Raw genomic sequence first — 22722 nt, 5'->3', positions numbered from 1 at the left:
CATTTGTCTACTACACAGGAGTCAGTGTTGCCTTGAATACTAACATGAGAAGGGGTTCCGTTATTGGGAAATATATATATATGTATTTAATTTTATATTGAAGTATAGTTGATTTACAATGTGTTAGTTCCTGGTGTACAGCAAAGTAATCCAGTTATATATATATGTATATATGAATACATATGTATATATATTCATATTCTTTTTCATGTTTTATTAAAGGATATTGTATATAGTTCCCTGTGCTATATAGCTGAACCTTACTGTTTATCTATTTTATATGCAATAGTTTGTATCTACTAATCCCAAACTCCTTATTTATTCCTCCCCCACCCTCTTTCCTCTTTGGTAACCATAAGTTCGTTTTCTATGTTTGTGAGTATGTTTCTATTTCACAAATAAGTTCATTTGTGGTATATTTTAGATTCCACACATGAGTGCTATCATATGGTATTTGTCTTTCTCTCATTTCATTTAAAGTGATAATCTCTAGGTCCCTCCATGTTGCTGGAATGGCATTGTTTCATTCTCTTCTATGGCTGAGTAGCACTCCACTGTGTGTATATCCTACATCATCTTTATCCATTCATCTCTCAATGAACATTTAGGTTGCTTCCATGTCTTGGCTATTGTAAATAGAGCTGCTAAGAACATTGAAGTGCATGTATCTTTTTGAATTAGAGTTTTGTCTGAATACATGCCCGGGAGTGGGATTGCTGGATCATATTGCAACTCTAATTTTAGTTTTTAAGGAACCTCCATACTATTCTCCATAAAGAACATGCATTCCTACCATAGTGCCAACAGTGTAGGAGGGTTCCCTTTGCTACAATGGAATATTTTAACCAGCATTCTTTCATGCTCTGTCTGTAATTTTTTTTTTTTTTTTCCTGCTTAACCATCCACTAGAAGCCATGAGAAAAAAAAAATTTCCTAGTTGTTCACTCTTTCCTTTAAACTGTGCCAAAATCTGAGCTGGAAAGTGTATTACTTTAAACACTCATTCAGTCAATAAGAAATTCCAGGTACTTTGCTGGGTGTCTCACTGGTAGCGGTAATACTAATATAATTCTGTGCTGTTGTTTATTTGTCAAAGGTTTTACACTCCTAACATCTGCTTTGATCCATGTATATGGGAATATAAATGTCATAATCAGAGAAGTCCTGGAGCAATGATCGAACATTTTTTTCACTTACTTATTAAGCTCTCACTAGTCTCAGAACTGCTTAGACACAGAGAGAAGAGGTCCAGTCAATGATGACTCTTCACACTGCTGAGTTCAAAACTAATTCAGAGACAAAATAAAGGAGTAGGGCAGACAAGGATGAAACTCATCTTTGTGACTGATAAAGTTTATGTTAGGGTGTGGCTTAGGTTTGTGACACAGGACCCTCAAGCCCAGTGGGCGTCATACGTCGTCTCCGGCAATGCTAGTGATCATTATGGGGCTTGACCTTGTAAAACCTGTGGCACGAAGGAACCAGCCAATAGACTGGACTGAGATTTGCTCTACGTCCTAGAGGAAGGCTGAGGTTATACCAATGGAGTGGAGACATCAAGAGTGAGCAGTGTTTCCCTCATCTGTCTCTACCCCCACAGAGATCAACCTAGAACCATCTGGAAGCACCCCATCATCTACGGAAGAGCTGTTTCCTGTCTCTCCAGCTTTTCCCGTCACCATCCTCCAGCTCCTCGGATGGAGGCAGAGGTTTCCTAGAGGTTGAGGTCCTCTCTTCATCTCCAGGTACATCAGCAGTATATCTGTCTGTTGGTTCACTGTTTCTATGGGCTGACTGACCAGTCTCCTTCTACCATCTTTCTCCCTGATCTTCTTTCATTGAGAGATGGTCATGTGACATTTTCAGTTTGGGATACTGAGGGGCAAGTGTAAGTTCTTGGGGGAGGCTGCCATTCCCAATCTACAGGGCAGAATCTTTCTAAAGGAGAAACTTTTGTAAGGGTGGGCCCTTCATTGTTCTTTTATTTTCATGCCTGGAATGTGAAGATGAGGTCCAGAGGAACAGTGAGAAAACACTTCATAAAAGGATGAAAAATGCCCTGTGTTAAGAACGTGGAGCAGAGCTGGAAAGTGCTTGGATCCCTGATGGCACTGTGAAGTGCCTTTATGAAATCTGGACCAGTTATCTCACAGATCCCCAAATGAGACACACTGTGTACTATGGTCTGAATGTTCGTGTCCCCACCAAAGTCAAACGTTGAATCTTAACCCCTCAAAGTGAAAATGAAAGTGTTAGTTGCTCAGTCTTGTCTGACTCTTTGCAACCCCGTGGACTGTAGCCTGCCAGGCTCCTCTGTCCATGGGATTTTCTAGGCAAGAATCCTGGAGTAGGTTGCTATTTCCTTCTCCAGGAGATCTTCCTGAATCAGGGATCGAATTCGGGTCTCCGGCATTGCAGGCAGACTCTACCGTGTGAGCCATCAGGGACGCCCAGTTCCCCGAGGTGATGGCATTAAGAGATGTGGCCTTTGGGAGGTGATTGGGTCATGAGAGCCAAACCCTCATGAACAGGATTAGTGCCCTTATAAAAGAGGCCCAGAGAGTTCTCTTGCCCCTTCCACCATGTGGACATAGCAAAAGGGACAGTCATCTATCAACTAGGAAGCTTGCTGTCATCAGACACTCTGAATCTTGGACTTTCTGGCCTTCAGAACTATGAGAACTAAATTTCTATTATTTCACAGCCACTCAGTCTATGGTATTTTGCTATAGCATCCCACATGAACTAAGACATCTTATATCAAAGCCATAAAAATTCTGAATTTTGCTTATCAGAAGTTATACTTAATTTATAAAATATTATTTTGGAGACAGGTATTTGACTGGATGTGTTCTGATGTGAAGGCAAATATATGCTTTTGAAGTTAAATATTCATTAACTTTATTCTTTGAAGCATGTATTTATACAAGCTGGTATGTCAGACGGGGATGGGGATGCATAGGTTGGAGACTGAGAAAAATAAAGAACAGACCTCTACATCCAGCATCTCAATACCCTTAATGTCCAAGCCAGACGGGAACCTGGGGAGCTTCTAGTCTAGAGATCTCGGACTGTTTCACCAGGTCCTTGGACTTCCTGGAGGTGCTTCCAGAGCTGTCTTGAGGGGATGATAGGAAGTAGAGTAGACGGGCTCTAGCCTTCACCCTGGTTTAACCAGAACATCTCTACATTTATCTGTGCTCTCCACTGGGATTCCTTGTAAAATTCATACAGGAGGAAAAGGTGGAGAAGGTTTCGTTTGTCAAATTCAGTTTAAAGTGACTTGTTTAGTCAAAATTAAGTTTAAAAACCAACTTATGTTTCCTAACATCCTTATTTTATAAATAAGGAAGCTGACACCCAGCGAAGTTCAAATGATTTGATCAAGTGGCAGACAAGACCTGAGTTCCTCAATATCTTCCCTTCTTGTTAATAGTATAGTGCTATTCTGAATTAATGCTCAATTTCTACAGATTGTGCAAAAGAGAATTTCCTCCAAAGGTTCGTCTCTGCAGGAGTGGATTTCCTTGGGACAGCTCCACATACAGGAACCTCACATTAGGAAAGCCTCAGCATTGTAAACCCCAGTCATCAAAGGGAAGGATGCAGCCTGAAAATTCCAGATGTAGATGGACTTCAGATTTGCTCTGATCAGAGCTCTCATCCTGTAATCTTCCATGAGCAAATCCCAACCTTTGCTCTGGACCATCTATGAACCAATAACTGCAGCAAGCTGTCTTGGTTGCTCAGGACAATTACCTCGTATTGTTGGTGTCTGCCTAATGTCTGCACAGGCATTGATCTTGCCTGTGCTTATTACAGTTTACAAGTATCTCTTTAACTCAATGATCTTACATGATCTAGTGATCAATTTCCTTATTTTGTTCCATTCTTCCTTTTCTGCTAAAGCATTACCTGAGGTGTTTTCTTCTTAGTACCTCATGATTCAGAGTTCCGCATTGTGTCCCTTTAGTGCCAGCTTCATTTTTAACATTGTCCAACCTGAAAATTGAGGTGGGCTTGCTCAGCTTTTGCAACTTTCACCATTCAGGTGATCTGGTGAGTGGTCCATTTATCTTCCCTAATTGATGGGGGTGAGTTTATATTCCCTCTGCACCATTTCATGAGTCTCCTCTCTATGGAGATGACTGTGGCGTGTGAGAAACACAGCAAGCATCATGGTGAGCTGAGGTTGCTCAGGGACACTCATATCACCAGATCTCTCTGACTTCAAACACTGTGTTTTCAAACCCCCTTCCCCACTTCCCCAGCCATGCATGAGTAGGGACTTGCGATTGGGGCTGTGGGATATGTCCCAGAATCTGAACTGTCGGGACATCCCTGCACTTTCTATCTTGTCTGGATTAGCAGCTAATCCGTTAAATCAAAATGACCTGAGTCTTTGTTTCTAAGGATAAAGAAAAAGGATAAACCTGGCTTGAGGAAGAGGAACCTTAAAGCATGAGTGAGGGGTGATGAGGGAGGTTGGCTAGGAGAAAGAGATGAGAGTAAGGCTCCACCAGAGGATTCGGGAATGGAAGACCTGGGTTCTTGACAGAGTTCGTGGTTCTGAGGGTATGTAATGGGAGGATAAAAGAGACAGTTGAGGGGTTGGGGAAAACTTTGAGGAATATTTTCGTCAAAACACCACCCAGTTATAATTTCATTTGCAGGAGGTCGAACTTCCCAGGTGGCGCTAGTGGTCAAGAACATGCCTGCCAATGTAGGAGACATAAGAGGCGAGAGTTCGATCCCTGGGTTGGGAAGATCCCCTGGAGTAGGAAATGGAATCCACCCCAGCCTTCTTGCCTGGAGAATCCCATGGACAGAAGAGACTGGCAGGCTGCAGTCCATGGTGTCACAGAGGAGGACATGACTGAAGCAACTTAGCATGCATGCAAGAGCTAAACAAATACATCAAAAGAAAAAGATGCCATAAAACCAACCATTTTTTTTAGTAGTGTCTATGTAACTGTACACTGTATTTGCTGAAATAACCAAAAAAAAAAAAAAACCCACAAAGAAAGAAAGAAAAGCATTTTGAATACCCAAGGACAGAGAAATAATAAAATAAAATAAGATTCCAATACTATGAAATATTACATATCCATTGTAAGAAACACATACAATGAGTCTTTAGAACTGTGGTGGCCAATAGTAGAGTCATTTACCCATAAGTGGCTATCTACATTTGCATTTAAATGAGTTAAAATTAAATAAGATAAGAATTCAGTCCCTCAGTTACATTAGCTCCACTTCAGATGCTCAAGAGCCACATGTGGCTAGTAGCTACCATTCAGGAGCAGGTATTAGGCATTTTCATTATCACAGAAAGTTCTTCTGGGTTGCTCACTGTTTTCAGTGATACTCTAGAAAGCTGCAAAAGTGTTTAATGTGACTGTTCACATGGAACAAAAGAAGCATAAGGAGCACATGCACTGATTATGCCAACATAAAAATTATATATATGCCTGGATACGTACTAATCAAGACAAGGAGCCATTAAAATTATTTCCACAAGGGAAATAAATACACAATATGGATTTAAAAGTTGCTTAATGACACCCCACTCCAGTACTCTTGCCTGGAAAAACCCATGGACGGAGTAGCCCGGAAGGTTGCAGTCCATGGGGTCGCTGAGGTTTGGACACGACTGAGCGACTTCACTTTCACTTTTCACTTTCATGCATTGGAGAAGGAAATGGCAACCCACTCCAGTGTTCTTGCCTGGAGAATCCCAGGGACGGGGGAGGCTGGTGGGCTGCCGTCTCTGGGGTAGCACAGAGTCGGACACGACTGAAGCGACTTAGCAGTTAGAGTTGAACTACTAATACATGAATTATTAAGTACTATATTAATTTTGGAAGCCAACTGTTCCTGCCCCTCCTGGGCTAGACACTGAGAAGTTGTAGCGGTGGTCTCAGAACATGGGAGTAAGAGTCTTTTGCTAAAAGAGCTCTGCGATGTCATAGAAGTCACTGCAAGTCTCCTGGTTTCTTTGGTTAGTTAGTCTCTAAGATCTCTTCCAGCTTAAGGGAATGGTTGTCTTTGTTTTCCACGAAGGGCACGTGTTCAAGGGACCTGTTAATACTAGTCCTTGAGAAGCTGCACAAATGGAGAGATGGGGGAAAGTTATCAAGAAGCAGGGGAGTTCAGCAGAGTCTGGGGATGGATCTGCAGATCTATCTGTAAATCTCAGGGACAAAGGAAGAGATGTAGAAAGGATTATTCAAGATTGAGAAGCTGGTCTTTGACACGATGGGGATTTATAGTCCCGACACTAAAGACCTATAAGAAAAATTGCATCTGTTTTTATTAATTGTTAGAGATGACTTTTATCAGAAGCTAAGTGAAACTGCAAACTCAGCTGAGAAAATCCCATTGCTGTCTGGTTCCTCAGAAACTCCACCCCCTCTTTTTCCGGCTGGGTCTCTAGTTACAAGTAGTTCACCAAATACCTTCCCATTGCCTCATTAATAACACTCCAAGTCAGGGCAATTCTTCCATTTTTTCAACAGTTTCTCTGATGTCAGATCATAAAATCATACTTCTTGAAAATCAGTTATTCTTGGATATTTCCTCTCTGAATTGATTTTACAGTTATATAACTTTATTTAAATCATTTTATACGTCTTTTTAAAGTAGAAAAGTATGTAGTGTCTCATCTCATTTCCCTCCTTATATATTTTTCTATTAAACATCACATGGAGAAATGCTTCTACTAAATAAGTGATGTTATCATCTACCTTTATGGAGTTTTGATACATAATAACTACCCATTCGCATGTCTTTGAGATGCCTCATATGGTGTGATTTCCTGTTTGTACTTTTACTGTATATATATGTGTGTGTGTGTATGTGTGATCTACACATTCACTGAATAATGAGCCACCTAATATATGCCATGCCCTGTGGGAGATGGAAGTTGAAAACACATAATCCTGTCTGCCAAGGAGCTTATAATCAAATAGACAAGTACTTTGATCATTTCAGAACAATCTCCAAATTAAAAAAAAAAAAATTAGGTCCCCCCAATTTTTTTTTTTTTTTTGGCTACGTGGCCTGGCAATTCCCAGACCAGGGAATTGAGTGGAAATGTGGCATCTTAATCACTGAACTGTCAGGGAAGTCCCCCCAAATGGATTTTAAAGCCAATATTTTGGAACCCCAAAGAATTTTTCCTTACAAAAATTTTACACATTTAATAGTTTTCAAGTTCAGTCTCCCTCAAATGACTGAATGCATACTGTACTCTGCTTGAGTACAATACAAGTTGTATTTAGTATAACTTAATTACCAATTATTTACTGACGTACCTTGTGAGGAACTAGAATGCAAAAATGTGTAAGACATATTTCTTGATTTCAGGCAACCGATAGTTCGGTAGGAAAGGCAAATCAATAAACAGGTAAGTTCTAATAGGCACAAAGGGTGCCAAGTTGGTCTGGGAAACTTCCCAGTGAGCACTGATTACCAGCCTACCAAGTTCCAAGTTTCATGGACACCACTGTTTAGGGACAACATAGGAGGCTTGGAACACATTTTCTACTGACAGAGCTCTGATGGTGAAAGAAGAAGAATCCATTTTTCTTACTCTTCAGACCTGCTGGTGAGGTTGTGGAGAAGCACAAGCTCCAAGATAGTAGGGTCATAGCCCAGCGCAAAGGCTGAATGATCTGTCAAACCAGGACTTCCCGTCAGTGCCATCGTGCAGGCTGACTTCCTATTTCCCCTTGCTCTACATCAGGAACCAGGAGTGACCCCTGGTTTTCTTCCACTGACAGCACCATTGACTCCTTTCCTGGCTCACTGTGCAGCAAAGAGTAGCCTAAGAAACCCATAAGAACTTCTCATTGTCTTTAGGATAAAATCCAACCTTCCTTCAGGGCTGGTCAGCGAGTACATCTCCATCTTCCCCAAACCACCCCACTGTGTTCTCTCTTCTACAGTCATGCTCCCCTCTCTGCAGTGCCTTCAGCTCTGCGCTCTGCAGTCTCTTCTCCAATCTCTTAGTTATACTCTTCCTTTGACCTCATGACTTTTGCTCCTGCTCTAGGACAGAAGCCTAGTCATTCACCCATCCTCAGCTTACAGGTCATCTCCTTAAAGAGTTCTTCATTGATCCACTGTGAGCGAGCTTCCAGGTGACCCGGCACCTTCCTGACCTTAGTCCTCATCACGCTTCAGATGATTATTCCTTTCACTCTTTCTTCTGTGCACTCTAGAGGGAGGACACAGACCACGTGTCTAACTCACCACTGAATTCCATCACCTGGCCCGTTATTTGACGGATGCAGGATGGACTTCATGGGCGTGCAGCCTGGGTAGTTGCACCAAGTCTCACACTCACAAAGGTGAGTTTAATGCTTGATTTAACGGTTGCTATTGCCATCTTGGAAATTCTTAGTCATGCAGAACAGGCGGTCCCCATTTGAGGCTGATCCTATGTGGATAAATAAGTGAATTAATGGATATGTATATCAATCTTCAGAATTTGTTGAACCAAAGCAATTAAGATTTCTGAAGTCCTAACTTCAAACAAGAAAAAATATTTTAGGAAGAAGTTTCAGTGTGCAGTTTAGGTATCTTTATGATCTGTTTTGCTACTTTTTGCATATTGTTTGTTAGAGAGGCAGTGCCTGAGAGATGTACTTCCTTATTTTTTGAGAAGTCTTTTCATTTAAAATTACTTTTTATTCAACCACAATATTTATGAATTTCCAGAATGATTTACTTTGTCTTGTGTCTGTTTCATTCTAGTAATTGGAAAGATGAGTCTAACTTCTTAGAAAAGAAAGACAAGGGAGCTGGAAAATTCTACAAACAGTGTGTGCTACCTAGATGGTACCTCCTTAGGATGCATGAGCGTCAGCAGGAATATCATAATTTGAGTAATAAAAGCAGTATTAGAAAATAATGAATCTCAAAGGAAAAAGATGCAAAGTGGGAACATTCCATTCATAAACTCAAGGATACCATTCAAGAGAAAAATGTCTGGGGCTGAGCTTTCAAGGTCTGTAAAGGAACTTGTGGTAAACTTTGTGAGGACAGCTCGGGAGTCTTTTAGTTCTTTTATTAAGGGCCTTTCCTAACCTTTACCACCTTCTCTAGCAACCTGTGACTGCCTTTACTATCTTTGACAGACTATGGAGAAAGCAGCTCTGTGGAGGAAGGAGGATAGGAATATGGATTCCAGCAGAGAGGGACCTGGAGCTCTTCATCATTTTGAGAAGCTAATTTCTTCTTACTCTTGTAGGTCCAGAGACGCAGCTTCAGGTCTGGCTATGCTGATCGCTAGCTGTATGACTTTAATGGTTTCTTGCCTCTATAGTTGTGCTTTCTTGTGTGTAAAGCCAGAAGTGGATTAAGATTTCACATCACCTCCCACCTATCTTTCCAGTACCCCCAGTCTCCACTGAAGGACGTTCCCTTCCCTGGTCCCAGGAGCTTGGAACTCACTTCCTGATCTCGGGCTCTGGGTTCTTACTCATCAGACCTCCTTTTGCCACTTCCTGACCCCCTGTCCTTTCTGGGATGTGCTGTGGTCTCTGTCTCTGTATCTTACTGAATACTCTTTCCTGATCTCCACACTTTCTTGATGTACCTGCCTAATACCTACGCAGCCTTCAAGAAGTTAAATTCCATCCTGCTCAGAGCTCTTTTCAGTTCAGCCTCTAGTCCCCATACTACCTTGTCCTGCACCGATTCCCATATGTTCTCACAGCCGACACTTCCCACTTCCAGCTCTCATCACACTTCATTGTTGTCTATTTCCTTCTGGAGTCCCAGGGTTCTTTGAGAGCCCAGGTTATGCCTCTTCAACATGCAGCACAGTCAATTGGACACAGCAGGTGTTCAATCAATGTTTGTAGAATGAATGAACCTATGAAGGAAGGAATGAGACTTCAGTATCATTCATCTGGCTTTTAGAAAGCAGTTCTTGCCTGGAGAATCCCAGGGACAGCGGAGCCTGGTGGGCTGCTGTCTATGGGGTCGCACGGAGTCGGACACAACTGAAGCGACTTAGCAGCAGCAGCATGCATTTAACTGGGCCTCCTGAAAACACAGTGTCTTAATGAGAGAGGGCCAAGTTGTAGAGGTTTGGGCTGAGGGGGAAAAGAGGTCTCTCTGCCCCTCAACTGGCCCTTCTGCTTGGCCTCAGCCCACCTGGCCCAGCTCATAGCGTAGTTGTAGGGAGTAGCAACAAGAGGCATCAGGAAGCTCCTTGGGTTTTATTGACCTTGCCCTCATTTACTGGATGTTTTCGCCCTGTCTTAATGGTACTGGCAGTAGGAAGGAGGGAAAGGGAGCAGTTATCCCCAGTCACCGTAGCTCTTGTCAGATTGGCACAATTCCTTTCTCAGACGTACCCAGGACTGTATGTTAGAGACATGATCTTCAGGCTTGGTGAGGAGAGTGATGTAGCTGATGGAGGTTATATTCAGCAAACACACAGCAGGCTCTGCGCTGGTGCTGGCATAGGTATGTGAGGACCAGACACAACTCCTGGCTTTGAGAAGCTATGGTCTATTTGGGGAGCCAGACAGAAACACTACAGTGGAATGACTATTATGGAAACTTTTCTTTCCTCAGTATGTAAATAGCTAGGAGAAAGATATACCCAACTGAATGCAGAGTTCCAAAGAATATCAAGGAGAGATAAGAAAGCCTTCTTAAATGAACAATGCAAAGAAACAGAGGAAAAAATAGAATGGGAAGGACTAGAGATCTCTTCAAGAGAATTGGAGATAACAAGGGAACATTTCATGCAAGGATGGGCATGATAAAGGACAGATACGGTAAGAACCTAACAGAAGCAGGGAGATGAAAAAGAGGTGGCAAGAATACACAAGAGATCTATACAAAAAAGGTCTTAATGACCCAGATAACCATGATGGTGTGGTCACTCACCTAGAGCCAGACATCCTGGAATGTGAAGTCAAGTAGGCCTTAGGAAGAATTTTTATGAAAAAAAGCTAGTGAAGGTGAAGGAATTCCAGATGAGCTATTTCAAATTCTAAAAGATGATGCTGTTAAAGTGTTCCACTCAATACATCAGCCAATTTGAAAACTCAGCAGTGGCCATAGGACTGGAAAAGGTCAGTTTTCATTCCAATCTCCAAGAAATGCAATGCCAAAGAATGTTCAAACTACTGTACAATTGTGGTCATTTCACATTTTACCAAGGTTATGCTCTAAATCCTTCAAGCTAGGCTTTAATAGTACATGAACCAACAACTTCCTGATGTTCAAGCTGGATTTAGCAAAGGCAGAGGACCAGAGACCAAATTGAGAACATCCATTGTATCATAGAAAAAGCAAGAGAGTTCCAGAAAACATCTACTTCTGCTTTATTGACTACGCCAAAGCCTTTGACTGTGTGGATCACAACAAACAGTGGAAAATTCTTAAAGAGATGGGAATACCAGGCAATATATTTTACCTGCCTCCTGAGAAATCTGTATGCAGGTCAAGAAGCAACAGTTAAAACCAGAAATGAAACAATGGACTGGTTCCAAATTGGGAAAGGAGTACATCAAGGCTATATATTGTCACCCTGCTTATTTAACTTAGATGCAGAGTACATCATGTGCATTGCTGGGCTGGATGAAGCACAAACTGGAATCAAGATTGGTGGGAAAAATATCAATAACCTGAGATACACAGATGACACCACCCTTATGACAGATTTTATTTTCTTGGGCTCCAAAATCACTCTAGACAGTGACTGTAGCCATGAAATTAAAAGATGCTTGCTCATTGGGAAAAAAATTTGTGACCATCCTAGACAGTATATTAAAAAGCAGAGACATCACTTTGCTGTCAAAGGTCCATAAAGTCAAAGCTATGGTTTTTCCAGTAGTCATGTATGGAGTTGGACCATAAAGAGGGTTGGGGGCTGAAGAATCAAAGGTTTCAAACTGTGATGCTGGAGAAGTCTCTTGAGAGTCCCTTGGACTACAAGAAGATCAAACCAGTCAGTCCTAAAGAAAACCAACTCTGAATATTCATTGGAAGGACTGACACCAAAACTGAAGCTCCAGTACTTTGGCTACCTGATGTGAAGAACCAGCTCACTGGAAAAGACCCTGATGATGGGGAAGATTGAAGGCAAAAGGAGTAGGGGGCAACAGAAGATGAGATGCTTGGATGGCATCACCCACTCAGTGGACATGAGTTTGAATAAACTCTGGGAGATAGTGGTGGACAGAGGGCCTGGCCTGCTGTGGTCCATGGAGTCACAAAGAGTTGGACACGACTTACTGACTGAACAACAATATAGTAGGAACAGGTCTGGACGCAAGAGCTGCAAGCTCCAGCCTGGGGTGGGGTGGCTGGTTACGAGGAAGTTGAGACAAGATGTGGAACTCCTCTGGGGATAGGGAGAGACCTGGGTCCTACTTTGACTGCAGAGGCCTGGATGGGAAAGGAGGCCAGATGATTTCGACATAGTGGGTTCAAAGGGCAGTGTGTGCTCCAGCCAAGGATAGACTAGTGTTGGCACCCATTGGCATCAGGTAGTGTAATCCAGCAACTGTACTTTGGCCAGGATATTAGACCGTGGCCCAGAGCATAGGAGCCAGCATGTGGCTATGGCTAAGACCAAGTCTAAACGTAGACCCTCCTGCCTCTTCCCCCAGCTTCCTCAGCAGAGCGTGGGCAGCAGTGCTCCAAGGGGCTCCAGGACACCCCGACTACAATTCTACTTGACTCTATGTCTGAGTTCTTAGGTCCTTGGTATATCGGAGGCCACTGACTTCTTGCCCCAATCAGAAACAGAGGTGTGTCTGGGCTTGTAAGTAGATGCAGCCAATAGGAGAGCTAGCCAAGGGTAGGCAAAGGCCAGGGAGAGAAGGAAGGGCCTGGGAGTACATGGGGTAACTTGCAATTAAGTGGCAGAGTAAATTACTCAGAAGACAACATTCCTCAACCATTCCGAAATGAGTTTACTGTAATTCCAGATAAAAACAAAACTTTCAGAACTGATACTTAGACACTTAAGTCAAGGTTGGTTTGTGTTTTTTTTTCTATAGTTTCAATATAATTCAGCACTTTCACTTTGCGAAGATAGACCTGACCTTTATGTGGTCTGCAGAATGCTGACTCAACATCAGGGTAACCAGTGGTGCAATCATGATATGAAACATGACTGGTGGTTGTCAGGGTTTTTAAACCTCCTGACTTGGGTTATCCCACGATCTCTTAACACCCTGCCTTTATCAGAAACTAGAATCCTTGCTAAAGCCGAGGGCTGGGTATGTGCACGTTCATTCGGAACCATTTTTTAAAGGATTTTGTTGTATTTTATAAGAGGTAGAGTACTGATGTGATGCAGGTCTTTCTTCCTTTTCTGTAGTAGCTGGCAGCTGAAGGGCTGATGAAAGAAGAAAAGGGGAAGGAAGAGGAGAGAGAAGAGGAAGAGGGGATGAGGAAGAGGAAGGGCCAGCAGGGAAGGCTCACTTTTCCTTCCCTGGAAACCTTGTGTTCATTTCCAAAACTCTAACTTAAGGTTCTCCTGGAAAAGAAAAAGGCTTGGGTTCTTCTGCATGCTTGATTGTGTGTTTTTTAAATCTGGATTGATTTTATGGTTTCTCTGGAATCAAACTGGGAATTGAATTATTCCCCAGGTGAAAAACATAGACAAAAGTTCTACAGTGTTCTCCAAAACACAATGCAGTACCCACCCTTACACTGCCCCCCCACCATACACCCACACTTTAGAGCACCAAATTGACGTGTTTGACATACTTATTGTAAATCAAATCTGCTCTGCACACCAGTACATAGTGCCAGTAAGCCCAGTGTAACCAATTCAGATTTTTCAGCCTTGACTTCCAATGGTGAGAACAAGTGAATGCTGGCAGAGAGAAAAAGGACAAGGCAAGGATGCCATGGACATGCTCTTTCAGAAGGCAGGAGCACCGCTGGAGTCGGGGAGGAAGGGAGCCTGAAATCAAGGCTGACCCAGTGCTCCTCCAGGATAGGCTGGCAGAAGCCAGACTGGGTCACGTGGTCTCAGGGTGCTCCTAGTAGGTTCTCTGCTTTTTCTCTGCAAGAGCAGAGTGAACTCTGATGCAAATAAAAGGGAAGATGCGAGAAGTGACCTGTCTTCTGGCTGGTGGGACCCAAGCCTTAAGCAGCAGCCCCTGATCCACGTCTTCTCACTTGTCCTAACTCTCACACCCCAGCTCTGGTCCTTCTTCTAGAAACTTGGTTTTTGCCTGAGTCCTTAGTTCACCTCTTGTGTCGAGTTGTATCCTGGGTACATACAAATTGAGATATTCTTCCTTGATGCTCACCACAGCTTCTGCTTTGATCCTTCTGGTTCTGCATCCTCCCTGTTCTCTACTGCTGGGCTATCTTCCTTTCCAGCCCCTGGTGCTCCCCATATCCAGCATTGGACCTCCCTCCCGCTGAGTCTCTTTAGGAACAAATATATAGGTCTATCATTGCCAGCCCCTTTAGTCACTACCCCTCCACAAAAGGTTTATCTCATTTCATCTTCTCCATAAGGAAACTCTTCCATCTCCTGACACAGCATGCAATCTGTGAAAATAGAACTCTCAAGTCAAATCTTGCGATCTGAATCACTTTCAGATTCCTCGTAACATATTACAGATATATTGTTAGTAAAGAAAGAAGTTTTGCTCTGTAAATTCAGCTGCGGAGTTGTTTCTCCCATTGTTCCTGGCATGGTACCTGATGTTCCACAGCACCTGCTTTGGGAAACATCACTCTTCCTGCTGCTGGGCAGTGTGGTACAGAGGCTGAGTGACTTGCTAGGGGACCGTGCTGCTTCTTATAGAATCACCTCGGGTGAGTTAATCTCATCTTCATCTGGAGATCAGGCTGATCATAACATATTGCTTTCTAAGGACACAATGAGATCACTGATGCAAGGTGCTTAGAATATGACTAGAATATTGTACCCACTCAATAAGTGACATTAGTTATTTTTCTCATTTTCTTTTGGGCCACCTCCAGTTCTGTAGTCTACAATATTTTGAAGGTGCTCTTTTTTAGCAATAAGTAACACTCTGGGGTGCTATCCCATGCAAACATTTTAGATAATTTCCCTATAATTTACGACCTTACATGTGTATACAATAAAGAATCTTAGCCATATTTTTGCTTACTTCTGCAACCTCAGGAGGTTTTTCTGCACTTTACTTAGTCACTTGAATAATGCTTCAGTTTAAACAAAATCTCCATGATAGTTGAAGGAAAAAAATCAGCTTGTGTCTCTCCCAGAAAACAGATGGCAAATGATTCAGAACAAGACAGTCTCTAGAGTTACAAATAGTGCCCTTTCTTTTGGAAGAAAGAATGACTTATTTTTTTGTGCCTATGCCAAAGTCTGGGACAAAATTAAGTTACTCCTTGTTTATTTCCTTTTTCCTATGTTATCTCCAACTGTCTGGCGACTCTGCCCACTCTGAGTGAAACGTCCTTTCTCCACTCAGAGGTTGTAGCTCAAAAGAATAAAACACCTCTTTTAGAAACAGACAAACATAGATAAATAAACAATTGTCCATGTGCCTGAAGCCTCCCAAATAATAAATTAGAAAACCCACTCTATTTCTAACTACAAGTGACACATCAATGTATTCTCTTACAGATAAATCTGAAGTCCTCATTGACTGTCAACTCAATCTCAGGACTTGGTTTGCATGTACACACACACACACACATCATTGTCTTGTGTTTGCTTTTAAGTAAACTACATCCAGTTTCATTTTTCAGCTTATCAGTTCAGTTCAGTCACTCAGCTGTGTCCGACTGTTTGCAATCCCATGGACTGCAGCACGCCAGGCCTCCCTGTCCATCATCAACTCCCAGAGTTTACTTGAACTCACGTGCATTGAGCTGGTGATGCCATTCAACCATCTCATCCTCTGTCGTCCCCTTTCTCTTCCCACCTTCAATCTTTCCCAGCGTCAGGGTCTCTTCAAATGAATCAGTTCTACACATCAGGTGGCCAAAGAATTGAAGTTTCAGCTTCATCATCAGTCCCTCCAATGAATATTCAGGACTGATTTCCTTTAGGATTGATTGGTTGGATCTCCTTGCTGTCCAAGGGACTCTCAAGACTGTTCTCCAACACCACAGTTCAAAAAGCTATTTCAGTCTATTTCAAATTTATTTAAGTGATTCATGTGTTAGTCCCTATCATTCACAGCTATAACTTCATCCAGTGAAATTGCATTCCAAGTACTAATAATACCATTGTTATTGACATTATTATCTGTGACAACCTTTTCTTATTAGATTGCATAGATCAGTTTTTCTCAAACTTTGTTACATATTAAACTCATCGGGAAACTTGAAAAAAAATCTTAATATCCAGGCTTCACCCAGGGGTAGTGAAATCAACATTTCTAGGGGTGGGCAGAGATATCAGTGGTTTAAAAGATGACCAGGTAATTCCAATGTACAGCCAAGTTTGAGGGCCAGTGGTTTAGGAGATGTTTGAATTCTGCCTCCTTAAACCTGATTCCTATCACCTTCAAATCCATGTTTAGAGAGGCTCTCAACTGGTCCAGGCTCCCAGGGATGAAGCTTGGTTGGCCCAGGCAGACCAGGGGAACCTGTTCTTCTCTCCTGGCCATCATCAAAAATAAAAGCTGAGCAATAGCATTTTGCTGTCATTTCTTTTCTGATAATTTGGAAATATTGTAGCAGGTTTCTTCTGAGCCACCAATGAAACCTTCAGAAATATTCTGGGATATCTATGGAGGTTTTTCACCTTTAAAATTTGCATACCAAAAGAAATTTGTTTTCCAGAACTCTGGGATCAGTCCACAGAACTATTCATTTGAACACTGCTTTGGTTACAATACCATAGATCACAAACAGCACCAGAGAATGAAATTACAGATGCCCCCCTCATATAGGCAATGAAGGGGTAATGATGTAAAACGTTATGGAAAGCAAAATAGTGAAGAGCAAATGCAAGGACTTAAATTTAGACAGACTCACATTCCAATATTGGCACGGTCACTTGATCTGTGCATGCGTGCATGCTAAGCCTCTTCAGTCATGTCCGACTCTTTGCGACCTTGTGGACCATAGCCTGTCAGGCTCCTCTGTCCATGGGATTCTCCAGGTAACCCTGGTCAAATTACATCATCTTTTTGAGGTTGTTTTCTCATCTGTAAAATGAGCATACTTTTGTCTACCCCATATATTTGTACAGATATGATTGTTAAAAAGTTTGTTAGAGTACCAAATATTTATTGGCACACAGAGGCAGTCAACAAAAGCTCTCTGATATTTCCATTTCAAAGTCTGAAAATAACCCAATAACCAGTTTTGTGATCTAAATAGAATCTGAATATTGGTTCCGTTCCCCGATATTTGCATTCCCTAATTTAAAGAGTGGTGAGATGGTCCACAGGAATAGGAAATAGATTCTTTTTAAAGCAGAAGGGACTGAGCCAGAGATGAAATATTTAAGTATCACTGGTTCTCGCTTTGCTTGGTTCTAATATGGACAAAATTCAGTTTATCACAGTTTAGTTCAATAGCACCAGATCCCAATGACACAGTTTAAATTTCAGAAAAGTGTTAATCACTCAGCCGTGTCCGACTCTTTGCGACCCCATGGACTGTAGCCTGCCAGGCTCCTCTGTCTGTGGAATTCTCCAGGCAAGAATACTGGAGTGGGTAGCCATTCCCTTCTCCAGAGGATCTTTCCGACCCAGGGATTGCACCTGGGTCTTCTGCTTTGCAGGCAGATTCTTTATCATCTGAGTTGACAGGGAAGCCCTGTATGAGCAATTGTATAAGCACAAGAAATTACAAGCTTTGCTGCTAGTTCTTTAGTCCACAAATTCCTACATAGATAACGTGTGCAGTATGGCCATGAACAATCACATCACTTCTTTCAGAGTCTGTTGTGAATGGTCACTGGGTATCTGTTGTTAAGTTCATACACTGACAGCGAAGTCTTCAGTTGCGTTGCTTCCTTGTCTCCAGGTGATAAACCCATACGACTTGTTACAAACATGGATAATCAGAAGAAGGAATTGGCCAACAAAAAAGAAAGGGAAGCAAGAAAACAACAACAACAGAATAATGCTGGAAGTGAATTCGAATTGCATATAAATAGAAGAAATAGCTGAATGTGAGAGGTTCTAGACACGCAGCCAGAGAAACTTATTGAAGGGGAACTTATTAACGTTAAATGAGGAATGTGACTGTGATTAAAAAGATGAACGAAGATATCTGAGAAGTGGTAGCGAAAACTAAAGGAATTCTCGGATGTCTTTTGTAACACTGAGAATGCAAAGGAAGAAATGTTGGAAGCTAATCTAAACTTAGAAGTATGACAATGTGAGAAGGCGTAGGAAAACAGGCTTGTTTTCTATCATAAAGTTACATGATGAGAAGACAAGCGCATTCACATGGCTCTTGAGAATTTTTTGACAAAGAACTAGAACACTTAAATTCTCAGTGTCTCTAATGTTTTAAATTACCATCTACGAAAACAAGCATTAGCTTCACTATGTTTACCTATACACTTGAAACGAGTGTTTTCTTGTTTCCCTATACACTTATGGTTGATAGTATTTTTAATGTTTTGACAAAACATTTAAATATCACAAAATTGACATCATTTCCCACTGATTATTAAGATTGCTCAGCACTATTTCATCTTGCATGGTCTTTTTTATGGTTCCCACGCTGCCATGCAAAGCCTGTGCTTCCAAACTGTTTGAAAGAGAACTTGTAGTTGAGTGAGTGAGATTAAATGTGATCAACAGGAAACCTGGCTCCTCCCTCAGCTACTTCCGGGAAGGCAAGTATGAACACCTGTGCCCCTCCAAATGTCACATGTGAGAGGAGCCCATGGAAAACTACCTAGGTTTTTTCTTAATCCTTTCCTTTGAATTTCTTTATGGTCTGTACTATGAACTATTATATCTGCTTCTGCAGAACCAGCAGCTTCTAGAGTTGCAGGCAGGATTTGGTCAGGGTACAAGCATAAAGCCCTTGCATTGTGCCTGATACGTAGTATGTGTTCAATAAATTATTATCAAGAATCTTGCTGTTTGACTCTATGCTGACTGACTGTCCCAGTTTGTCTAGGAACCTGGAGGTTTCCTGGGATGCAGGATTTTCAGTGCTGAAACTGGGACAGACCCAGGCAAACCAAGATGGTTGGTTACTCTATTTGAGTGTCTAAATCTAGGCCAGACAAAATACTGAAACTACTGTAAGAAATTTTCTTGGGATGGAGGAAGTAATTAGAAGAGAGAAAATTCCCCATGCATAATTTCTGGATTAGAACTTTAGGGGTAGAAAACATTTTGCAGCCTGTGCTTCAACATCACACAGCAGGGCCAATTCCTCCCATGCAGACTCTGTTTTTGAAAGCCTACAAGGGAAGAAAGTAAATGACGTATTCCACTGATAAATATCATTGAGCAATCACTCTGCCAAGTACCGAGGGAAACTAAATGAATGAGACTCATTTCCAACTCTATAGAAGCTTACATCCTAATAGACAAAACACCAGTTATATGCACCATGATTTATCAAGAAACCACTGACTCGGTGGACGTGAGTCTGAGTGAACTCCGGGAGTTGGTGATCGACAGGGAGGCCCGGCGTGCTGCAATTCATGGGGTCACAAAGAGTCGGACATGACTGAGCGACTGAACTGAACTGAACTGAACCCTTGACAAAGAACTGACACCATGCAAGGTGCTTTAGACATGTGATCTCACTTGTTAATTAGTCACTCAGTCATGTCTGATTCTTTGTGACCGTGAACTTTAGCCTATCAGGCTCCTCTGTCCATGGAATTCTCCAGGCAAGAGTACTGGAGTGGGTGACCATTCCCTGCTCCGTGGGATCTTCTCAGCCCAGGGACTGAACCCAGGTCCCCTGCATTGCAGACAGATTCTTTGTGATCTCATTTAGTCCTCACAATAATCCCAACGAGGTATCAATATTATTCCATTTTACAGATGAGGAAAGTAAGGGTCAGAGAGATTGAGTTGTGCAAATTCACAAAACTGGTAGTTGTTATAACTGGTCTCAGGACCCAGAGCGTGAACTCTGGAGTCTGCTAATATGTGTTTGAATCCTGATTTCCACTGTCTTGCTATGTGACAAGTATCTGTGAGCTGCTATTTCCTCCTCTGCAAAATTGGACAGGTAATAATATTCACTTGTGTGAGTTGTGAAGATTAAGTGAGAAATCCACTTAGTATGTGCTTAACATATGGTGTGTGTATTGTGTCTGACTCTTTACCAACCCATGGACTGTAGCCCGCCAGTCTCCTCTGTCCATGGAATTTTCCAGGCAAGAATTCTGGAATGGATTGCCATTTCCTTCTCTAGGGGATCTTCCTCACCCAGGGATTGAACCCATATCTCTTTCATCTCCTGCATTGGCAGGTGGATTCTTTACCACTGAGCCACCTGGAAAGCCCTAAACATATGATAAATGTTCAAAAATATTTATCATTGTCACCATCAAACCAAAGTCGGAGTATTTCCCCCATAGCAGGTGGCCTCTTCCATTTCTAGGCAAATCCTTAGGGGAAAGAGAAATCAATGGGATACTTCACGAGTTCAGAGGTGAAGATGACTGTTTCAATTTGTGATGATAGATAAAGACCTCCTGTACAGTGGAATTTGATCTTCATAAATGAATAGACCTCAGTATCTTGAGGTTGGGGCAGAGAGAATATTCCAGGCAGAGGGAGGGATTTTAGTTGAGGCAAAGAATCAGGAAAGCACAGTGAGTTTGGGGAACAGTAACTACTGATGGTTGGAGTGTAGGCATCTTTTAGGAGATTGCTGGAGAAAAGGGGAAAAGAGTGAAAGCCTCATAACTTGGGTGATGTTCTAGGAACCATTACATGGAACTTTTCCTTCAGAAGCTGCTTTCACTGTCTTCTTAATTCTGGGCTCTCAAATGGACTGAGATCAAGACTTGGCTCACCAGGGCTTGCCTGGAACAACTCCCCTTGACCCTGCTATCTCACTATCTTGTCTTCATGCCTCTTTTGTGGTGTGCGGAACTCTGGTGTTGGGTTCTACCTTTTCCAGGGTGTTCATAGATAAGTTCACACCCCCTGCTGATGGACTGGGGTTGAGGGTGGGGCAGAGACTGAAAGACAGTCTCAATGATCAAGTCCTTGGGAGAAAGACAGGAAAAACAACACTTGTTTCCAAAATGGACAAGTTTCAGGTTTCTTGGCTTTTTCTACAGGATTAGATTGAATCAAAACACAGCACAACACAGCCACCTGTGGTGTGTATTGGAGGCATGTATATTTCTCAGAAGTCTGTTTCTGGAAAGATGGTCCTGAGTGCTCATGGGAAATTTAGGAGGATGAGCTTCTACGTCTAGAAAGTGAGGATTACATTGGGGAGAAATGTTTGGAAACAGAAGGAAAGGAACAAAGGCAGTGTTATGACCTGGAGATGTAAGTGACTTTTCTAATAATGTAGGGCTTCCCTGATACCTTAGTTGTTAAGGAATTCACCTGCAATGCAGGAGACCTCGATTTGATTCCTGGGTCTGGAAGATCCGCTGGAGAAGGGATAGGCTACCCACTCCAGTGTTCCTGGGCTTCCCCTGTAGCTCACCTGGTAAAGTAACTCCCACAGTGCAGGAGACCTGGGTTCGATCCCTGGGTTGGGAAGATCCCTTGGAGAATGGAAAGGCTACCCACTCCAGTATTCTGGCTTGGAGAATTCCATGGACTGTATAGTCCATGGGGTCACAAAGAGTCAGACATGACTGAGCGACTTTCGAATTTCACTTTCACTTTTAACAATGTAGGCAGAAGTTGTTCTGCATGGAAGGTATTTTGTGATGGATTGTGTGCCCCCAAAATTTGTATGCTGAAAAATGTGACTGTATTTGGAGATGCGGTCTTTAAAGAGGGAATTAGAGTTAGTGAGGTCATTTGGGTGGGCCCTAATTCACTATGACTATCGTCCTTATTAGCACACAGACACACAAAGAGAAAAAGTATGCGAAGGGGAAGGCAGAGATGGTCATCTACAGGCCAAAGAGAGGGGCCTTAGAAAAACCAACTCAGATGACATTTTGGTCTCGGACTTCCATTCTCCAGAATTTTAAGAAAATAAATGTCATTTCAACCACCCAGCCCATGGTCTATTATAGCAGCCCCAGCAAACTAATACAGAGGGTAGGGGAATATTGTCAGCTCTGCTCCAATAGCATCTATTTAATTTGCCAGTTCTTTTTCATTTCTCTGTAATATGCTCCAAAAGGACTTTAAGGAATTCATATGTTTATTTTTCAGAATTCTGTCAAAGGTAAAAATGAAGAAAATTAATTCCCTCCACCCAGTGGATGGATCCTGATGACCTGCATAGCCAGGGGCAGCCCCTACAGGGGCAGCCCTGAAGCAGGTGCTGAATAGCAGACCTTGATTTCACTGAGGACCATGAGGTCTGAGAGGGTGGAGTGTGGGTCTATTAAAAGTTTTCTGACCCTTTAGGCTGGAAAATCCCGTGGAGGGAGGAGCCTGGTAGGCTGCAGTCCATGGGGTCGCTAAGAGTCGGACACGACTGAGCGACTTCACTTTCACTCTCACGCATTAGAGAAGGAAATGGCAACCCACTCCAGTGTTCTTGCCTGGAGAATCCCAGGGATGGAGGGCCTGGTGGGCTGCCGTCTATGGGGTCGGACACGACTGAAGTGACTTAGCAGAAGCAGTAGCAGGCCTC

General features: G+C 42.5%; 1 long non-coding RNA gene across 2 annotated transcripts in view; it reads left to right on the top strand.

Moving 5' to 3' along the window:
- LOC105609125 (uncharacterized) overlaps positions 1–10695 on the top strand; it is a 109856-nt gene extending 99161 nt beyond the window's left edge. For both annotated transcript variants that reach the window (XR_009601011.1, XR_003589679.3), the window contains 2 exons: positions 1601–1745; positions 4674–10695. This is a non-coding gene — a long non-coding RNA (uncharacterized LOC105609125). The remainder of the gene's footprint in view (positions 1–1600; positions 1746–4673) is intronic.
- The last annotated feature ends 12027 nt before the right edge of the window (positions 10696–22722 follow it).

The sequence above is a fragment of the Ovis aries genome, chromosome 6, assembly GCF_016772045.2.
Source record: "Ovis aries strain OAR_USU_Benz2616 breed Rambouillet chromosome 6, ARS-UI_Ramb_v3.0, whole genome shotgun sequence".
NCBI classification, from domain to species: Eukaryota; Metazoa; Chordata; class Mammalia; order Artiodactyla; family Bovidae; genus Ovis; species Ovis aries.
Note: the sequence above shows the minus strand (reverse complement) of the source record. Positions and strands in the feature narration are given on the sequence as shown.